Source organism: Cervus elaphus, chromosome 7, assembly GCF_910594005.1.
Source record: "Cervus elaphus chromosome 7, mCerEla1.1, whole genome shotgun sequence".
NCBI lineage: Eukaryota > Metazoa > Chordata > Mammalia > Artiodactyla > Cervidae > Cervus > Cervus elaphus.
Genome location: NC_057821.1, coordinates 16,354,809 through 16,375,068, shown reverse-complemented (window position 1 = coordinate 16,375,068; position 20,260 = coordinate 16,354,809). Strand labels below are relative to the sequence as shown.

Genomic DNA, 20,260 nt, shown 5'->3' with positions numbered 1-20,260 from the left:
CTTGAACTGAACATGCTGGGCGGGTGTACACACACGGCAGAAACTGCATTTGCCATTCCTCTGCTTACAGCGCTCTTCACCAAGGTATCTGCTTGGCGGGCTTCCCCACCTCCGGGAGGTTTTGACACATGTGTCACCTTCTCAGTGAGGCCATATCACACATTGCAAGACGTGCCCCATCACTCCCTCTCCCCCTTCCCAGCTTTGTCTCTGCAGTCTCTACCACCATCTAAAATATCATTTATCCAGTTTCTAATTTTATTATCTGTCCACCACTGGCATGCCCCCACCTTGGAGGGGGGCAGAGTTTTGTGTTCTGCTATCTATTTCCAGTAAGTAAAACAGGACCTGGCACATGAGAGGCAATTAACATTTGCTGGTTGGGGACCTCCCTGGTGGTCCAGGGGTTCAGACTCCAGGCTGCCAACGCAGGAGGCCCGGGGTTCCATCCCTGGTCAGGGAAACGAGATCCCACATGCTGCAACTCAGAGTTCGCAGGCCACAACTAAGACCCGACACTGCCAAATACATTTTTAAAAGATTTCTGGTTAAAGACAGCATGAATGAACTCTGCACTTACCACCGCGCCTTGTCCCAACACAGTTCCCTACTCTGAATCTCAACTCCAACTCTTTGTCCACCCCTCCAGTTAGGCCTGCCGCTACACCAACCCCTCCCCTAACTAGTTCCTGACCCTCAAATCTCACTCCTACTCTCTGACCCCCGATTCAACCGCAGCTCTAGCCCTGCCTTCACCTCTGCTCTTAGCCCCGCCCTCACCAATCAAATCTTGACCCGCCCCCCATCCAGTCAGCGCCTTCTTAATTAAATGGTCCTCAGCCCTTCCCAGAAGTCTCCAGGTCCCCTGTGCTTTGAGGACCCACTCCACCCTGGGCCTTGAAGTAGGACCTCCCGCTGGAAATCCCAAAGCAAAGGGGGTGGGGGGCGCACCTCTCCAGGTGAACACGTTCCCCCTCCCAATCCTGCCCCCAAAGAGAGGACAGGGGGTCAGGAGGTTCTGGCCCAGATTGCTTCCTAAGGGCCAAGATCCCAGGCAGGCAGGCTCACTTGTCAAGGAGCCTTGGAGAAGAACTCTGGGCAGACGGCAACCCCTTCAGCCCTGCCTCTGGTCAGGAGTGGCAGGGGGAGGGGAAGGAGGAGAGAGCAGAGAAAGGGGAGGAGGGGGAGGAGGAAGGGGAGGAGGGAGGGGGAAGGAGCGGGGCTCCTTGGTCTTCCCACGACGGTGCCCGACTTAAGCACAAAAATGACTTTTCCACATGCTGAGGTGTGAGTTCACAACAGCCACCCCCCTTCCCTCTCACACACAGACTCTCACTCTGTCCACGCGCAGAAGCATCTAGAAGCGCAAACACAGGCCAAAGCGGCAGGGTATGTGAAAGCAAAGGCTTGCTCTAAAGCAACATTCGCCCACTGTACCCCCCCCCACCCCCCGGCCCCAACCCGTACCCCAAAGTGCAGGGATGTGGGCGGCTGGCCGGGCCGCCCCTGAGAGGAGGGGTGAGGGCCGAGGTCCCAGCGGGGCGGGTCGGCACTCTCCATCCCCCTCCCCTCCGTCTTCCTCCCACCACCTTCTCCCCTCTCCCGGTACCCATTAGGCCTCCGAGGGAGGGTCAGCGCTGCCGGCTCAGGTTACCAGAAGCTGAAGACAGGAAGATTTAGCGAGGGAGCCGGGACCAGCACAGTGTGCTGTTTGTCCGCCTTTGAAACCGGAGGCCGAGCGGCGGGGGCGGGGAGCGGGCGGGAGGCCGCGGACACTCGGGTGAATTATCGCTCCGTTCGGGTTCTGACTTCCAAGGCTCTGGCCGCCCTCCCCCGGCCCCAGCTCCTGTTTCTCCAGGTGCCGGGGTGTTTTCCTACGTGTTAATTTGCCCCAGTTCACGCGCCCATTCTTGGCCCCGGCCCCCCAAGGGGAGACCAGCCCGTCCTAGGGTGTGGGTCAGGGGGGCCCTGGGTAGGGGGGCGGCGGAGAGAGCCGGGAGGTGCGGCCCGAGTCGTGCCCTGGACTGAGAGGAACAAGAGACCGGGCGGGTGGTGCGTGTTTGGGGAGGGTTGGTGTCAGCTCAGAGAACCTCCACTGCTCTCCACGCCCGACACCCCGTCCTCAAAGCCCCAGGGAGGTCCCGATGGGCCTGCCTACTCACAGCGACCCCTGTCGGCCCCTCAGCACTTCCCAGCCACCTCCTCCAGGAAGTTTGCCAGGTCTTCCCCTCCCTGGAAAAGAGACCAGTAGACAATGCTGTGAGATGCCTTTAGCTTACCAGAGGTCCTGTCTCTCCGTCTTCCCTAAGACATCATAAGGTAAGTCTAGCTCCTTCATGATTTTTAGAGATGACCTTTTAGAGACAGGGAAACTGAGGCTCTGAGAGGTTAAGCGACTTGCCCAAGGCCACACAGCTACTTAGAAGCAAGGTCAGGATTCGAACTGAGTTTTTGGAGTCGAGTGTCTACAATCTTCCCCCTCATGCATGTGGGAAGAAGGTGTCTGAACAGGAAGGAGAGGGGGTTGGGATGGGATGGTAAACCTACCCACCTCTGGGCTACGGGAGGAGGGGAGGAGCTTAGCAGCCGGGAGAGCTCTCAAGAATGCCAGAGACCACCTGATCTCACTCTTGTGATCCCTGGCACTCCTCTCCCAGGCTGGGATGGGACCAGGGTCTGAAGTTGAGGCAAGAGTCTGCTGACACTCAGGGTGGCCTGTGTGGGGTTGGCCTACACCTCCTTCCATCCCTAACCCTCCAGGCCTAGGGCCCCGGGGGTGGGAGGGAATTCCTATTAACCCTGGGAGTAGGAGGATGCTGGTTAGAAAGGGGCAATTTCTGCTGCAAAAAGCTGGCAGTACAAAGGGTCTCCTGGTGACAGGACCCCTCCCCACTTCCCTTCCCAGGCTGGGCTGAACTGGGTGGGGGGAGGCAGGTCCACCTTGGGTCCTGCTCTCCCCACCCCACCAGAGCCCCTTCTTCTCTGCCAGCCCTGGCTTCTGACCCCTACTTGGCTGCACTGTCCTGCTCCCCTCCTTCCTGGCTGCAGTCTTCTCTCCCAAAGATGAGCAGAGCTACCTCCCTCCCACCTGCCCCCCTTCTTCTCGCCTCAGCTGCTGCGAATGCTTTGCCTATCAGATGGGCTGTGGGGACTACAGGCAGGTAGGTCAAGGAGGGAGGAGGGGTCCCCTTCCTGCCCCGTCGTGCCTGCCCAAGTGGAAATGGCAAACCTGCAGCCTCCTAAGCGGAGCTGTGTGACAGGCGAGGCAAGGAGACACAGGTGTTCAGAATTAGGGTGCTTAGATTTCCCCATCACCCCGCTGGCCATCTTTCCCTTTTACCATCCCCTCCTTTCACATGCCCACCTGAAGCCAGAGCTCTGTTCATACCTAAGACCAAACCCCACGTCCCCCAACACTATCACCCTGACCTTACCCTCCCTGGATTTCTAACTTTGGGGGTCCTGATATCTTACCTCCTGCTCCTGGTGGAACCCCCAGGGCTGAAGGGCAAGACGGGACATTAAGGGAGGGGTAAGCATGCTACAAGGAAGAGGCCTTAAAAACCTTCTCACAGGGACGTTGCCTGGTGGTCCAGTGGCTAAGACTCCATGCTCTATGCAGGGGGCCTGAGTTCGATCCTTGGTCAGGGAACTAGATCTCACATGCCACAACTAAGACCCCGCACAGCCAAATAAAAAATAAATATTAAAAAACAAAAACCTCGCCGTCCATTTCTCCATCAGCCTGGAAGGACGTTGCGGTTGAGCCGCCGAGAAGGAGAACTACCATGTCCACTGCTTTGGCAAAACCTCAGATGCGTGGCCTCTTGGCCAAACGTCTGCGATTTCATATTGTTGGAGCATTCATGGTCTCTCTGGGGTTTGCAACTTTCTATAAGTTTGCTGTGGCTGAACGAAGAAAGAAGGCATATGCAGATTTCTACAGAAATTATGATTCCATGAAAGATTTTGAGGAGATGAGGAAGGCTGGTATTTTTCAGAGTGCAAAGTGATTTGGAATATAAAGAATTTCTTGGATTGAGTTCCATGGAAGTTTGTCACTTTCCTGTGTTCCTGAACTATGAAACTATGACTATCTGGGGTGAGAAATAGTCTCTCAATAAATAAACAATTAACAAAAAAAAAAAAAAAAAAAAACCTTCTCACAGCCCCACCCACTAATTTGGGACAGTTAAAGTAAATCAGATTGTCCTGTATTTCCCACTCTTTCCCTTGTAGCTCAGTCAGTAAAGAATCTGCCCACAGTGCAGGAGACCTGAGTTTGATCCCTGTGTTGGGAAGATCCCCTGGAGAAGGAAATGGCAACCCACTCCAGTATCCTTGCCTGGAAAATCTCATGGACAGAAGAGCCTGGTGGGCTGCAGTCTGTGGGGTCTCAAAGAGTCAGGCATGACTGAGCGATTAACACTTACCTACTTACTTCCCACTCACTAGTGTGGTCTTGGGCAAATGATTTAGCCTCTTTCTGGCCATGTCTTCATTTCTGTTTTTAAATCTATCTTCTTGAGTTGGGGTGGGAGGACTGGCTATACCTGGCACATAGTAGTTGTTTTAGAAATGAAGCTTTATTCCAGGCATGTTGTTAAAGGTATGCCTGGGGAGAGCAGAAGCGGGAGAAAAGGCCAAGGTGGCCAGATGGCAGGCAGACTAGAGCAGGCTCAAAGAATTCCTGGTGCTGAGACCTTTCGCAAAGTCTGGAAGGGTTCAGGGATGGCCCAAGATGGTAACTAAATGGTCTTCAGCATCTTTACTGAGTTCCTAAAGGCCTTGGCCTTTTAGGAATGATGGAGAATTCCTTTGTTGATCAAATGTAGAATTTTTAAACTTGTTTTATGTGCCAAAACATCTATTGCTGCTTTATTGACTACGCCAAAGCCTTCAGCTGTGTGGATCACAATAAACTGTGGAAAATTCTGAAGGAGATGGGAATACCAGACCACCTGACCTGCCTCTTGAAAAACCTGTATGCAGGTCAGGAAGCAGCAGTTAGAACTGGACATGGAACAACAGATTGGTTCCAAATAGGAAAAGGAGTACGTCAAGGCTGTATATTGTCACCCTGCTTATTTAACTTACATGCAGAGTACATCATGAGAAATGCTGGGCTGGAAGAAGCACAAACTGGAATCAAGATTGCCGGGAGAAATATCAATAACCTCAGATATACAGATGACACCACCCTTATGGCAGAAAGTGAAGAGGAACTAAATAGCCTGTTGATGAAAGTGAAAGAGCAGAGTGAAAAAGTTAGCTTAAAGCTTAATATTCAGAAAACTAAGATCATGGCATCTGGTCCCATCACCTCATGGGAAATAGATGGGGAGACAGTGGAAACAGTGTAGACTTTATTTTTTTGGGCTCCAAAATCACTGCAGATGGTGATTGCAGCCAAGAAATTAAAAGACGCTTACTCCTTGGAAGGAAGTTATGACCAACCTAGATAGCATATTAAAAAGCAGAGACATTACTTTGCCAACAAAGGTCCGTCTAGTCTAGGCTATGGTTTTTCCAGTGGTCATGTATGGATGTGAGAGTTGGACTGTGAAGAAAGCTGAGTGCCGAAAAATTGATGCTTTTGAACTATGGTGTTGGAGAAGACTCTTGAGAGTCCCTTGGACTGCAAAGAGATCCAGCCAGTCCATCCTGAAGGAGATCAGTCCTGGGTGTTCATTGGAAAGACTGATGCTGAAGCTGAAACTCCAATACTTTGACCACCTCATGCGAAGAGTTGACTCATTGGAAAAGACCCTGATGCTGGGAGGGGTTGGGGGCAGGAGGAGAAGGGGACGACAGAGGATGAGATGGCTGGATGGCATCACCGACTCGATGGACATGAGTTTGAGTAAGCTCCGGGAGTTGGTGATGGACAGGGAAGCCTGGCGTGCTGCGATTCATGGGGCCGCAGAGTCAGACACGACTGAGCGACTGAACTGAACTGCACTGAATGTGTCAAGGCCAACACTAGACCAGTTGTGCTGAGGAGATGGTCATGTTTCTTGCCCTCATGGTTCTTTCACTTTAGTGGAGTGACACAGACCAAAAGGAAAAAAAAGAAAGAAAATCAATGCATGCATAAGACAACTGCAAAAGAATTGCAAGAAAATTAACCAGAGGCTAAAATGGCTGGTCATCCAAAAGCGTGGCATGGAACGTGAGCCTGCAGGATGAGAAGAAACTGAGGAAAGCACAGTGGCAGAGGCACAGATGGTGCAGAGGAAACCGGGGTGCAGGCTGAGGGAAGAGAGTGGGGAGTAAGAAGAGGGATGAAGGGATGCAGGGGAGAGGCCATTGAAAGGCCCTGCTGTGTAGTAGGATGCTGTTGCCCTTCGTAGGGTGTTGAGACTTCCTTGTTACATGCAGTTGGAGGTCACAGGAAAGAGGAGAGAGACACCATTGGATGAATGCTCCAAGGTTGTCTTTGCTGCTCTGAGAAGGGATGGGTGAGGATAAGGGTGGGAGCAGGGGGTCAGTGAGGCTGAGCCAAGCTCAGGCTGGAAGGCAGAGGGACTGACCTTGGTGGTAGCAGTTAAAGTGTGACTGAGCGTGAATTTGACCCTGAAGGACTGGCTGATGGGTTGGAGAGGAGGGGTAAGGATAAGAGAGAAGGATGACTGATGGGACTTCCCTGATGGCCCAGTAGCTAAGACTCCACGGTCTTGATGCAGGGGGCCCGGGTTGGATCCCTAGTCAGGGAACTAGATCATGCATGCCTCAACTAAAGATTCTGCATGTCCTAAGCAAGACTGAAGATCCCGCATGCCGCAACTAAGACCCAGCACAGCCAAATAATATAATATTTTATATGTGTACATATATTTATATATACATACACATATTTTTTTAAAAAGGAAGATGGCTGAGCTTTGGGCAGACTGGTGGATGTGAACACCATTTCCTGAAAGCTTGAGGGAGGAGGTGTGGGGAGGCACACCAGAACTCTTGTGGTTCTATATTATACCTGAGATGGCTTTGCAGATGGGAGGTGAACACTTGGGAAAATGGATCAAGAGGGAAAGTTCTCTTAACCTTTTTCTCTTAATCTATGTTTTCTCATCCGTAAATCCAGGGTAAGAATAAAGTTCACTTCCCAGGACTGTATGATGAGGAATAATTTGTATCTGTGAACATGCCTGGCATGCTGCCCTCCATACTTCAGCACGTGGGCATGGCGGGTGGGGGCAGCTCCTCCCTCTCTGAAGCTGAGCACCCCCACAGCGGGGATGCTCCAGTGGTGGCCACTTTGAGGGGACACCCCACCCACAGGCTGGCCGTGAACAGAGACCCGAGACACCTACAGAGCAGGAGCAGATGGCAGGCTATGTGAGAGCAATCAGGAACGGCTTCTAGATGGGGCGACTGGGACTGAGTTTTGTCCTACTATGTTTAAGCTTTTACTCTAGATTTTTCAAACATACATGAAAGTAGACAGAATAGTATGAGAGCCGCCCTGTATCCCATCACCTTGCTTCAACAAGAAGCAATTCGTGGTCAATTTTGTCCCATCTCTCCCCATATGATTTTGAGACAAATCACAGGCATATCACTTGAGCCATAAATATTTATGTATCAAAAAACAAAAAGATATGGACGCTCTAAAAAATAACTTTAATACAAATATCAAGTAAAACATTAAAATGACATCTTTAACTCCAGGAGCAATAAGTATACCTAGCACCCACTGCTCGGTTATGGAACCCACCCCACTCCATCCTACCCTCTCTTGGGTGGGTGAAGGGGACAGGGGCCTGGGAGGAAAGAAACTCCCCTTCTCAGTCCTTCAAGGTCCAAAAAGAAGAGACCTCAAAGCTTCCAACCATACCTCCTAAACCCATCATGCCACCATACCTGTGGGGCATATACCCCAAGAAGTCTTTGTGGCTTTACCAAGCCTGGCCTGGGCAGACTCCCGGGAAGTCCACTGTACCCCCGTTTCTCCCCGTGCCCCTCAAATGGCCCTTGGCTCACTGGGGAGGCTCTTTCCTTCCCTGAGGGATGAGGCAGTCACCCCACATCTTAATTCTTGTGATGAGCTCTGGGAAGGAGGGTGATGGGACCTGGAGGCATGGGCAGGAAGAGGCATCCTTCAAACACCCCTGGGCCCCGAACCCGTGTCCAGACCTCCAGAGCTGGGAGGAAGAAGGACCCCCACCTGAACATAACACACTCCACATAACCCACCTGAGCAGGAAGCAAGACCAAAGGTAGGAAATCTAGGGGGCTGGGATGAGCTCCCAGGAGGAGGGGAGCCCTCCAGGGACTCCACTACGCCCTGGGGATTTGAAGCATTGGTTTTCTCTCTTTCTCCTTTTTAAAAAATATTTATTTATTTGGCTGCATCGGATCTTAGTTGTGGCATGCAGGATCTTTAGTTGCAGCATGTGGGATCCAGTTCCCCGACCAGGGACTGAGCCCAGGGCCCCCTGCATTGGGAGCTCGGAGTCTTAGCCACTGGACCACCAGGGAAGTCCTTGGCTTTCTCTTATCCTTCCTCCTGCTAGAGTCTTGTGCTGCTAACCTCTTCCCCTGACTAGAATCCACTAGACACTGTTTCCCCATTTACTCTTTCAGGGATGCTCCATCTTCTCAAGGACTCCCTCCCCCACACCATGGACTTCTCAAGGACCGCCACCATAATGTATCCCTTCTCACCCCCAAAAGCTGCCCTCCCACCTGAGGGTCCTTCTCCTTTCTCCCATGGACATCGGCCACCTGGATGGTGTTGCAATTCGGAGATCAAAGAGAAACTTACATACTAACTCCGAATTCAATTTAATTACAAGTAGGACCTACATTTGTACAGTAATGTAGGTGGAATCCTGGGGTTGGATTGATTTCTGAGCAAACAAGCCAAGGAGGATTCAAGACTTTCTCTGACACCACCCTTGGGCTGGGGACCTCTAGCCCCTGCTGACACATTTTAAGTGACGGGAGGCTCAGTTCCTCACAAGGCTGCCCATTCTGCGGCAGAATAATCCTGCACCACCAGAAACACTTTCCTTCTTGGGAACCACAACTGAGACTCCTGCTTTTGGGGTTTGTGTGTGTGTGTTTGGATGTGCATGTAGGTGCATGCATGCTAAGTCGTTTCAGTTGCGTCCTAGTTTTTGTGACCCAATGGGCTGTAAGTTCCTCTGTCCATGGGGTTCTCCAGGCAAGAGTACTGGAGTGGGTTGCCGTGTCCTCTTCCAGGGGTTGCATGTAGGAGGCACTTCTAAAACACTAACCAGTTTTCTTGGAAAAAAGTTCTGTTGTCGTTATGCAAAGAGCTTCATAACCTGATTGCCTTTACTTGCCTGAATTGCTGGTCTAAGTGCAGCATCGCATAGAGTTTGAAGTGAAGTGAAGTGAAAGTCGCTCAGTTGTGTCTGACTCTGTGACCCCATGAGCTATACAGGCCATGGAATTCTCCAGGCCAAAATAGTGTAGTGGGTAGCCTTTCCCTTCTTCAGGGGATCTTCCCAACCCAGGGACCGAACCCAGGTCTTCCTGTGGATTCTTTACCAGCTAAGCCACAAAGGAAGCCCCGAATAGAGTTTATTTATGCAGATATTCCTTGATCTCTGGGACTGAGGAGCCTAGGGTTTGAAGAGGGGAGGCAATGGGGAAGATGGAGAATAGGAGGGAGGAAGAATACTCAGGGTACAAAGTAGCCTGCACAAAGGCTTGTGGGGGGAAATGGAAGGAGGCAGGAGGAGGCTGGGCTGGTATGAAAACCTTGGGGCTGGTGAAGGAAACCCAGATTCACAAACATCCCCAGAAAAAGGGCTTTCCTTACAGGCAACCTTGGCTAAGTGACTTAATCTCTCAGAGCCTCAGTATCTTCATCTGGAAAGTGGGCACCCTTCCCCTAGACTTGTTACGGGGATTAAATGAGACAAATTGTGCAGTAGCGTCTGGCACATACTAAGTGTCAATACCAAATAGCAATAAAGTGAAAGTGAAGTCGCTCAGTCGTGTCTGACTCTTTGCGACCTCGTAAACTGTAGCCTACCAGGCTCCTCCATCCATGGGATTCTCCAGGCAAGAATCCTGGAGTGGGTTGCCATTTCCTTCTCCAGGGGATCTTCCCGACCCAGGGATCGAACCTGGGCCTCCCACATTGCGGGCAGATGCTTTAACCTCTGAGCCACCAGGGAAGCTCCAAATAGCAATAACATACTATATATAATACAATATTATATTACAAATAATATACTATTATTTACTCTTTTCTGAGCCCCAATTCTCCTTCCGGCAGCAGAATCTGGGCTCCCTTTCAGTATCTGTTTAAGAAATTCGTTCTTCTCACATGTGTGGTTCTCCTTGCAGCAGACAGCAGCCATCCCTGGGTAGGGCAGGGCAGAGGCTCCCCTGTCCATTACTCAGGGTTTCCAAGACCCTGGCAGGGACTCCCTTGCTCTCCTCCTCTCTGGGCAGCTCCCAGCTCCTGAGGGACAGGAAGTGAGTGTGTTTGGAGAGGGGGGAGTCCTCCCTTAGTTATTGTACCTGGAGTCAGCATCCCAGAGCCAGCATCCCAGAGCCAGGCCCTGGGGCTCTGGGTGCTGGCTGCACTAGGCAACCTACTACTACTACTATTATTACTAGGACCTGAAGGGGTCCTGATGGCTGGGGAGTCAGGCAAACTATGTGCTGGCCTGGGCTCTTGCACAGACTTGCCAGTGTGACTGCTGGGCAAGTCTTTTCCCCTCTCTGAGCCTCAGTTTGCTTTGCGATTCAAAAAAGGAGAAAAGAATGATGATTCCGTGATCTGATGTAAGTTATTCAGGTGAGACAGGGGAAGTTAAGGAAACCAGGGAGTTTAACCAATAGAGTCCAGTCACTGAGACTCAAAGAGAAGCGATTGGGGAGGATTTTCTTAATAGCTCTCCCCAATTGCCCAGGTCACCGCAGGAATGGAGACCGAGTTTGACTAACTCCCTGACTCGGGGAACACAGCCGTCTGCTTTTCTTCCCTGGTTCCAGCCCAGCCTCTTCCAGGGGCTTTAACCCTGTTTACAGAAATGGGAATTTGCATGATGAAAATAACTCTAGCCGGACTGCGATTTTACTGAGCTTGGCACAGGGCTCGGAAAAAGCGGCTGCATAGCCAATTACTGGAATTTTTAAACACAAATAATATTTTATGGGATCAGTGGGCTGGCGCGGGGCCGCCGCACCCGGCGCGGCTCCTCCGCCCACAAACAAGCTCCGATTGTACGGCGGGAGAGCGCGCCAGCCCGGGGCTGGGAGGTGGGTGGGGGTCCGCGGGCAGGCCGGGGTCCCGGCGCGGGCAGGTGCAGCGCGGGGCTCGACGGCGCGGGCTCTGGCGGGCAGAGAGCGTTGGCGAGGCCCCGACGGGGGTGGGGAGCGCCGGGCGCCCAGCTCACCTGCAGCGCCGCGCCTGGAAGCGTTTAGCGCGAGAGGGCGCGCCCAGCGCGAGGCTCCCCCGCCCGGCGGCCGCCCGCTGGGCCTGGCCCGCGCCCCGCGCCCTTGGCATAGCCGTGGCCGCCGCGCCGCCTCCGGAAGGCCGGTTTCCCGGAACGGCCCGAGGGCGGCGGGGAATCCGCGCAGAGGCCCTGGAGCCACCCCTCTCCTCCCCGATCCCGCCCGAGGCGAGCTGGCGCGCTGGGGAAGCCGACGCCCGAGCCCCGGGCTGCGCGCGAGGCCGGCGCCGGTCTAGGGCACAGTCCCAGGGACAGGGACCTCCCCCGTGTCCTTCTAGGGGTCCCCATTCCTGCGAGCCCCGAGCCCGGGGGGGGGCCTGGCCCTCCCGGCAGCCGCGCACTCACTGCCGGGGGCTCGTCGCCCCGCCGTCCGCCCGCCTTCCCCGGCCGGGCGCCCGGCCCCAGCACGCACAGGGTTAAGCGGGAGCAGGTGTGTCGCCAGATGCCGCTCACCACCCCTCTCCCCCGCAGCCCCGTCGGCCTCCTCCTCCGCCCACCCGCTCAGAACCAAACAGTCCCAAATAAAAGTGCTATTGTTGCCTTTCCCCACCCCCGCCGCTGCCCCGCCACCTGGAGCGGGGCCCGGTCCCCTCTTCACCTGCCCCGGGGCCGGCCGGGGGGAGGGGAAGTGGGGCCTCCGAGCGGGGACTTCCGCTCCCCCTGGGCCTCCAGCTTCCCCGCCCCCAGCGCTCCCAGCAAGGACCCTTGGGTTAAGGCCGGGGGGCGGGGGGCAGGGCGGGGGACGTGGTTTTGGGGGGGGAGGTAACGTGGGGGGGGTTGTTCCTTTCTGACCCAAGAGCTGGGTTCTGACCTCCCCGCGCCCCTCTCTCCAGCCCCCCATTCTCACTGGCTAGACCGCGGCGGGGTGTGCGAGGCTGGAGAACAGTAGGCCCTGTCGAGGCGCCCAGGACGGTGCCAGCCTCGCTCGGCAACTGGCAGCTGGTATTTTTAAAACAGTATTTGTCCCTCAGCAAGTCAAGGAGGGCGGGGTAAGAGTAAGGACTCCCTTTTACCGACCGGGGAGCGGAGGCGCGCGGAGGTGAAGTGTCTAGCCCAGACAGGAGGCTGGTCAGAACTCAGAGGTCTGTGGGCTCCCCTGGCACCGCCGGGCCTCGGGCGTTCATTGGATGGACAAGGAGTGGGGGACCCCAGAGACTGGCAGTCTGGCACCGCCTCGGATTCAGTGTAGGCCGTTAGACTAGTTACTCCTCCCCAGGTTTCCTCTGGTCTTAAATCGATGGGGGTGGGGTGGGGGTGGACCAGCGTGATTCCTTATTTCCCTTAACTCCAAGAAGCTGGCTGACCCCCGGAGGTCTGGGGGCCCGGGGTGGGACCCCACGTAGGAGCGAGGCAGCCGCGGCCTGTCGGAGGGAAGAAAATGTTTCCCCTTTCGCTCCCCATCTCCGCCAGCCTCCCCCGCCCTGCGCCCTGCCTCCATCCCTCCTGCTGGCCCCAGGGAGGCTGAACCACGAGGTTAAATAAATATCTGACGGTGACTCAAGGAAACGAGTCAAGACCGTTGCCGGGAGAAGAAACCCAGACCTCAGTGAAGATCCGCCCCCGAGTCCGAGCGGCCCCCGCTCCGCCCCTGATATGTGTGTGCTGAGCCCTAGCCCCCCTCGGGTCTCGCCTAAGAGCCCCAGGATAGCCACCCCCTCTCGCGGACCTGCTCTTGCTTGATAGTTGGCACTGCTGAGGCTGGGGGCGCGCGCGCAGGGTTACCGTATTTCCTTTCCCTGCGCCCTGGGTTTTGAGCGCAGGTATTTAACTTCTCCAACCCACAGGAAGAGTCCTGTCTGTACTGTGGCAGGTCGGGAGGCTTGAGATTTTGTTTTTGTTCTCTTAGCTCTCCTATAACCTCTCTCCTGACCTACCTGCTTGTCAGTCCTGTTTCCTATCTCCACCTGAACGTTTAGTGGACATCTTGAACTCAACGTGTTCAACTTTGAAATTCTTATCTTCCCCCGAGACCTGCTCCTTTTTGTCTTCTCCATCTCTGAAAAGGGCAACTCCATCCTTCCAGTTGCTCGGGAAGAAAATCTTAAGAGTTATTCTCAACCCCTCTCTTTTTCTGTCATTCATCCAAATGCTTTAGCGAATCTTGTTTACATTACCTTCAAAGTATGTCCAGAATCTGCTTGCTACCCTTCACCACTTTACCCCCCTTACCCCCACCTCCGCCCTGGTCCAACCCACCAGCTTCTCCTGCCGGGAATAACTCAGCACCTCTTGTCACTCTGCATCCCTTGTCCCCTCAGTCTGTTCTCAGCAGAGCAGCCAGGGTTATCTTTTAAAAATCAAAGTCAGATCCTGTCCCTCTTCTGCTCAAAAATCGAATGGGTGCACATCTCACTCACAGAAAAGGATCCTTCAAAGACCCCAGAGGATCTGATCAGTGCTCTGCCCTTGCCTCCCACTCCTCTCCCCTTCACTCTTCTCCAGGCAGTATTGTACGGGCAGGGTGGCACGTGTCTGCCTCAGGACCTTTGCACTTGCTATTGCCTTTGCCTGGAACAATCTTTTCCCAGATCCCTAGAGTGCTTTATCACTCATTTTGCTAAGGTTCTTTTCTACCCTCCACCAACCAATACCCCAGGCTCCCCATCTCCCTTCCCTCACTTTGCATATCTCAGTAGCTTTTATCACCATCTAATATAGGCTACATACTTACCTGCTAATTTGTTTGTCTGTCTCTTCCATTGTAGATGCTATGATGTCAGAGACTTTTTTTTTTTTTAAGTCTCGGCTCAGGACTTCCCTGGTGGTCCAGTGTTTAAGAATCTGCCTTCCAATGCAGGGTACGTGGGTTCAGTTCCTGGTTGGTGGGTTCGATTCCAGGTCATGGAGCTAAGATCCTACATGCTATGGCCCTGTAGCCACAAGACCCTGTATGCCGAACCAGAATTCCATGCAGCTGAATACACACATACATGCATACATAAATATTTTAAAAAATCCACTTATTTAAAAAAATGTCTCAGATAGAGAACAGAGTTTCACACATAGTGAGCACTTGGTGACTATTTGTTGAATGAATGAGTAAATAAAGGAATGACCCAGCCACCTTCCCTTTCTGGACCTTACTTTTCTCACCTGTACAAGTGAGTTGGATCCAATGAAAGCCCCCTCGGCTTTGAGAGTCCCATGGGGGACTCCAGCCAAGCCAGGGGGAATGTCTTCTGTATAAAATATCCCCAATGGGAGTGATTTAGAGGGGTTGAAGGTGGGCTGAGGAGGGTTCTGAAGTATCTTCAGAAATCTGGAATTGTCACCTTTTCCTGATACTTGAGGGGTCAGGAGAGAAAAGGGGGGAGCAGTGTGCTAATCATTCATTCAGTTGTTCAGGCCGAATGCTCTTCAAACGCCTTTACCAGAGGGTCCCCAGGGCAGAGGCACTACCGTAGAGGGAGAAGGGGGCAGTAACCAAAATGAGTCTTTGATGGCTGAGCTGAGCTTTTATAGACACTGGGTGTCCGAGATGAATAAGACTCAGTTCCCTTTCTGGGGAAGCTCAGACTAGTATCTAATAACTTTTAAACAATGATTGGTGTATTGTAATCAGGAAGCTTATTTGGGGGGCCTACAGGAGAATGATCGCAACTCTACCCATGGTGGGTGCAGATGTCAAAGGAGGCTTCCTGGAGGAGGTGACACACCCGAGCAAGACTTGAAAGATAAATGAGGTGAGTAGGGCTTTTGATGACGGCATGACTGTATGCCAGCACTTCTGGATCATGGAAGTGATTCGGTAAGAGATGAACGCTGTGATTTGGGAAGGTAAGAGCAAGGGGTAGAAAGTGGAACCAAGGTGTTACCTTGCTCTGTGCCTACAACACCAGGCAAGGCAGAGGACGCTTACCTATGGAGGTTGCAGCCTCACCCAGAGCACCCACTCATTCATTCAGGAAGCATCCCTGAAGGTCTCCCATGTGTCCAGCCTGGGGCAAGACCCCAGAGGAGACCTGGGCCAGTGGACAGGACACTTGGGCCATCAACAGCTCTGGTCCAGGTTGGCTGTGTGACCCTGGGTGAGCCTGGAGCCTGTCTGAGCTTTAGTTCTCCCAACGGTAGAGGCAATAGATAATTTCACCTGCACTGTATGACTCATGGAGTACACTGAGGATCAAATGAGATAAGCTCATCATATGCACTTACAAGTGTATGACAGAGAGACAAGAACTAACATAAAGCAAGGTCTCAGTCCTTCAGGAGCTTGGAGTATGGTCTTTGTAGCTTACAGCCCCCTCCCTTGCTCTCCCAACTTTTTTCATCTGGGTCTTGCAGCCCCTTGGGACTGGCTGACTCCCACCATAGCCTTGCACTTATGCCTAGGCTTCCTTCCTGACCCCAGACATCCTTAGAAGGCTCCCCCTTGTGGCACTTCCTGGAATAACAAACCAGGTCTCTGATAAGACATGGGGCCAGACTGACCACAAAGAGGGAGCTGGAAGAACCCAGAAGAGGAAGGACCTGAAGACCTGGGAAAGGATCGGGACAAACCTGCAAAGGAAGTAAATCCTGAAACAGAATGTTAGATTGGAAGGGACCTGGGCCCTCCTCCCAGACCCCATTTTACAGATGAGGAAACTGAGGTTCAGGGAAAAGGAAGTTAGGGGCAGGACCATGACTCAGGTGTCCATCCACTCCTATGCTGGGTTCATTCTGTCACACCAAGTACCGTATGCAATCCAACTCAATGAACAGTGTATATTGCAAATTCCCTCTATGTCTGGCAGCATACCTCCTAAGGGCCTCAGACTAAGCAGGAGTCTCTCCCAGGGCAAAGATTAACAAATGCCAAAGACTCTGTAGCCGGAGAGGCTGGTATAACTTGAGTTTATGTATTCTGGATCCAGAGATCAGAGATTATACCACTCACCTGGATTTTTTTCTTTTTATTGGGGTCTGGTTATAGGGATGAGGCTGGGGACACAGCTAAACCCACATCTAAATGACCAACTCAACCAGAGGGGTGGGTGCACTGTGGTGTGTGTGTTGTAGTTGCAAGTATGGAGTGCTTTATCCAAAAATTTTCTAACCTACATCTTTTAATTTAGCTCTTGCTATTATTAGCCCACTTTAGAGATAACAGTGAAAGGACCAAGTGATTTGCCAAGGTCAAGAAGAACACTGAGGAAAGACCATTGTGGTGCATACAGAGGCACCGACAGACACATCACTTGCCCGTGAGACTGTCTCGTTTTTATTGAGCTGCTTTTGGGAGGAAGTCCTTACAACCTGCAGTCCTTTCCTACCACAGAGGAGATTTCTGCTGGCTTCCAAGAGGGTTTGCCAGCCTGCCCTGAGCTGGGGGGCTTTCAAATAGCTTCATTTGGCTCACTAGCTGGTTGAGGGGAGGCCTGGATTTCTGGTCACCCCAGGGATTGGAAAGCAAAGCTGGGCTCGAGGGCCACTGTGAAAATGGACCAGGAGCCAGGAAAGACGCGGTTTCTGTGTCCCGTTGCTTCATCAGCAGGATGCTAAGTGGATAGAGAAAAGCCTGGGGTCGGGCGTGGAGCACAGTGCGTCCTGGGTTCAAGCGCTGTATGACCCTGCACGTTGCAGAGCAGCGGTCGGGAATGCAGGCTCTGGAGCCAGGCTGCCTGGGTTCACATCCCAGCTTCCCCACTTAATAGATCTGTGGGACTTCCCTGGTGGTTCAGCGGTAAAGAATCTGCCCCCCAGTGCAGGGACTCAGATTCTATCCCTGGTATGGGAAAATTCCACAGGCTGCAGAGCAACCAAGCCTTGGAGCCCGAACGCTTCAACAAGAGAAGCCGCAGTAATGAGAAGCCTTCACACCGAAACTGGAGAGGAGCTCCAGCTCGCCACAACTAGGGAAGAGCCGGTATGCAGCAATGAAGACAGCACAGCCAAACATAAATGAATAAGATAAAATAAATAGATCTTGGCCTCGGCTTCACCTCTCTGAGCCTGTTTTCTTATCAGTAAAATGGGGGAACAGTAGTTCCCACCCAAAGATTTTTGGAAGCCTTATATGAATGAATCATGTGATGTACTTAGGAAAATGCCCAGCAATATAGTAAGTGCTCAATAAATGCAGTCTATTATTAGAAAAGACCCATCTGAGTTACAAGATCATCACCTGTGCAGTGAAACAGGCTCTGTCAGTCGAGTGATTTCTGGTTTGGTGACCACAGCTCTCTGGGGAAGGTTTTTTTTTTCTTTTCCCCCCAGGAGGGGCAAAACTATAGAAAATAAAGCTTGGCACATTTTGTGGTGTAGCTTACAGAAGATTTGAATGTTTCCCTGAGAGCATGAGTTTTACAGGGTGGAGTCACAGGACCAGAGATTCCTGGACCTGTTATTCTATAATTCTGAGGTTATCTTCTCAGTCTGGAGGGTGTCAAGTCCAGGGACTACCCTGCTGAATGACTGGGGACCCTGATCCTAAGCCTGGCAGCTTAAGCCTTGGTGCCCAGAGGGCATGTTGAGGTGAGTCCTGGGGAGCTGAGTTTCCTGCATTGTCCTGCATCCCAGCCTGTCCCTGGAGGGTAGATTTTGGGGGAGGAGGAAAGAGAGGCCTTTGTGGGAGAAGGCAGGCAGAGAAAGCTCCTTGCCCATCATGTTTACTGAACTGCACTGAATTATGACTAAATGCCAAGATCTGGCTTCAGGCTATTGACTAAATCATTTAGGGGTTGACAGAGGAGGGAGGGAGGGGACATGGGGGAGCTTGGGGGAGAATGTTCTTGTAATTCTTCAGTCTGAGGTACATTAAGGAGCCATAAGCCATGTCGAGAGCTTGAATTACATTAGAGAGATTATCCTGTTACAGTTCATAATCCTGGATAATATACCGTCTCGGAGCACACCTGCCCATGATAAATCTCACCCCATCACGGCCTGACCCTGGGGACCCAGGGAGGCTGGGGCAGCTGGCAGGGGCTAGCTGCGCGGACACAGCCTCGTCAGAGGCACCTGTGAGGCCTTCTGACTCATCTTCTTGCCCCAACACCTGCCTCAGCTCAGAGGGAGCGGATGGAGCCCCGAGCTTCAAACTTCTCTGTCTGCATTCAAGGCGATTGGCATCCTAGCGCCCCTCTAGCCATAACCCCCATCCCACGAGCCCACCTTCTGCTCTGGGGGGACAGATTCTTGGCGTCCCTGTCCCCAGGCTCTCCTCTCCCTGAAAGCTTTCCCCTTAATCTCTCCAAACCCAGCTGGCATTTCATGGTCCCTGAAGACTTGGTAGAGAACACAGTGACATTCCCTTCCCTCCAGTTCACAGCACTGACAGCCCTGGTGAATGGGTGTGTCACCTGCCACCTACGTGTTTCTGAGCCTCCACCTCCCCAGCTAGGGCACAAGTACCACAAGATCAGGAGTCGTAACTACAACCACAGCACTTAGCGCAGAGGTGCTTGTCCACGGTCATGCAACTAGTTAGTGGCAGAATCAGGCTTCAAACCCCACTTGCCTGGCTCCAGAGTCTGTGCTTTTGGCCCCCAGGGAACACTGTCTCTCAGACCTGAAAACTCTGTCCTGTGTCACCTGTGGACCTCCTGCCGTATCCTTCCTGGATTCTATTTGCCTTACATTGAGGATCGTCATGAGTGAGGGATGACCCTCGTGGTGGCTCTTAGGGTGTGATGGTACCCGAGCCTCCTAGCTTCACCCCCAGCCTTTTCAAGCGGCCTGCTCCTTTGCATGACCTCACTAACACCCCCAATTGCGTGGGGCCCTGTCCCAGTCCTAACATTCTGTCTCCTGCAGGTCATTTCTTGGCTCCCAGCTCCAAGCAGTCCCAGAGGTGTCTGGGGACCTGTCCCTGCTCTCTCTCTGCATGACACCCCAAACCCCGTCAGCCTCAGATTCTACTTTACCTTCCTTCCCCAGCCCCACATTCCATGTGTACCTCTCCCTGGGGGAATGGAAAAGGTACCTTTCTAGATTTCCTGGGGTGAGCTAAGCTACTAGGGCTTCAGCAAAAGCCACTCCAGGTCTCCTAAAAAGAAGCCACAGGAACTTCTCCGGTGGTCCAGTGGCTAAGCACTCTGTGCTCCCAAAGCAAGGTGCCAGGGTTTGATCCCTGGTTGAGGAACTAGATCCCACATGCTGCAACTGAGAGATCCTGAATGATGCAACTAAAGATCCCATGGGCCACAGCGAGGATCAAAGATCCCACGTGCTGCAGCTAAGACCCAGCATCACCCAATAAATAAATAAGATGTGCTCACCAAGCGTCAAGCATTGGGTTATGCTTTTTACCCGCATCATCTCATTTACTTCAGGCCGGCCCTGTAAGACAGGTAATTTCTACAGATGAGAAAATTGAGGCTTAGGGCAGTTAAACACAGTGTCACAGGGCAGAGATGGGATTCAAACCCACGCCTGCTAGTTCCAGAGTTTCTGCGCCTCTTCCCTGATGCCACCCTGCTTCCTGATGGCAAGTGCCAGAATACCCAGCTTGCCTACCCAGGCCCCACTCCACGCAAGCCGCCCTTCTCGCCCCTGCAGGCATCTCTAGCACCCGAATCTCTGCCTTCTCTCTTGCCAACTTCCAGAACTCCTCTGGATTCCAAGTCACTCACGTGCATCAAGGATTCCTCCCCTCTCTGAGTACCCTCCCACCTTTCACGCAGAGATGGAACATGACAGTTTGACCATCCACTCATCCATTTATTCCTATCATTCTCATGGAATCCTGGAATATTAGGGCTAAAGGGGCTTTAATGATTATCTGGTCCACGGCTTTTAAAGCAGAATGCAGGGGACTTCTCTGGTGGTCCAGTGGTTAAGAGTCCACTTTCCAACGCAGAGGACAAAGGTTCGATCCCTGGTCCGGGGACCTT

General features: G+C 52.8%; 2 long non-coding RNA genes across 2 annotated transcripts; both read left to right on the top strand.

Annotated features, from left to right (window-relative positions):
• The first annotated feature begins 1,568 nt into the window (after positions 1-1,568).
• Positions 1,569-9,640, top strand: LOC122697057. Its single transcript, XR_006341988.1, has 3 exons — positions 1,569-1,858; positions 2,186-2,319; positions 8,590-9,640. It is a non-coding gene; the product is annotated as an uncharacterized LOC122697057 (long non-coding RNA).
• Positions 9,641-12,226: 2,586 nt separating this feature from the next.
• LOC122697056 lies at positions 12,227-17,512 on the top strand. Its single transcript, XR_006341987.1, has 4 exons — positions 12,227-12,526; positions 14,185-14,242; positions 15,031-15,127; positions 16,518-17,512. It is a non-coding gene; the product is annotated as an uncharacterized LOC122697056 (long non-coding RNA).
• Positions 17,513-20,260: the final 2,748 nt, after the last annotated feature.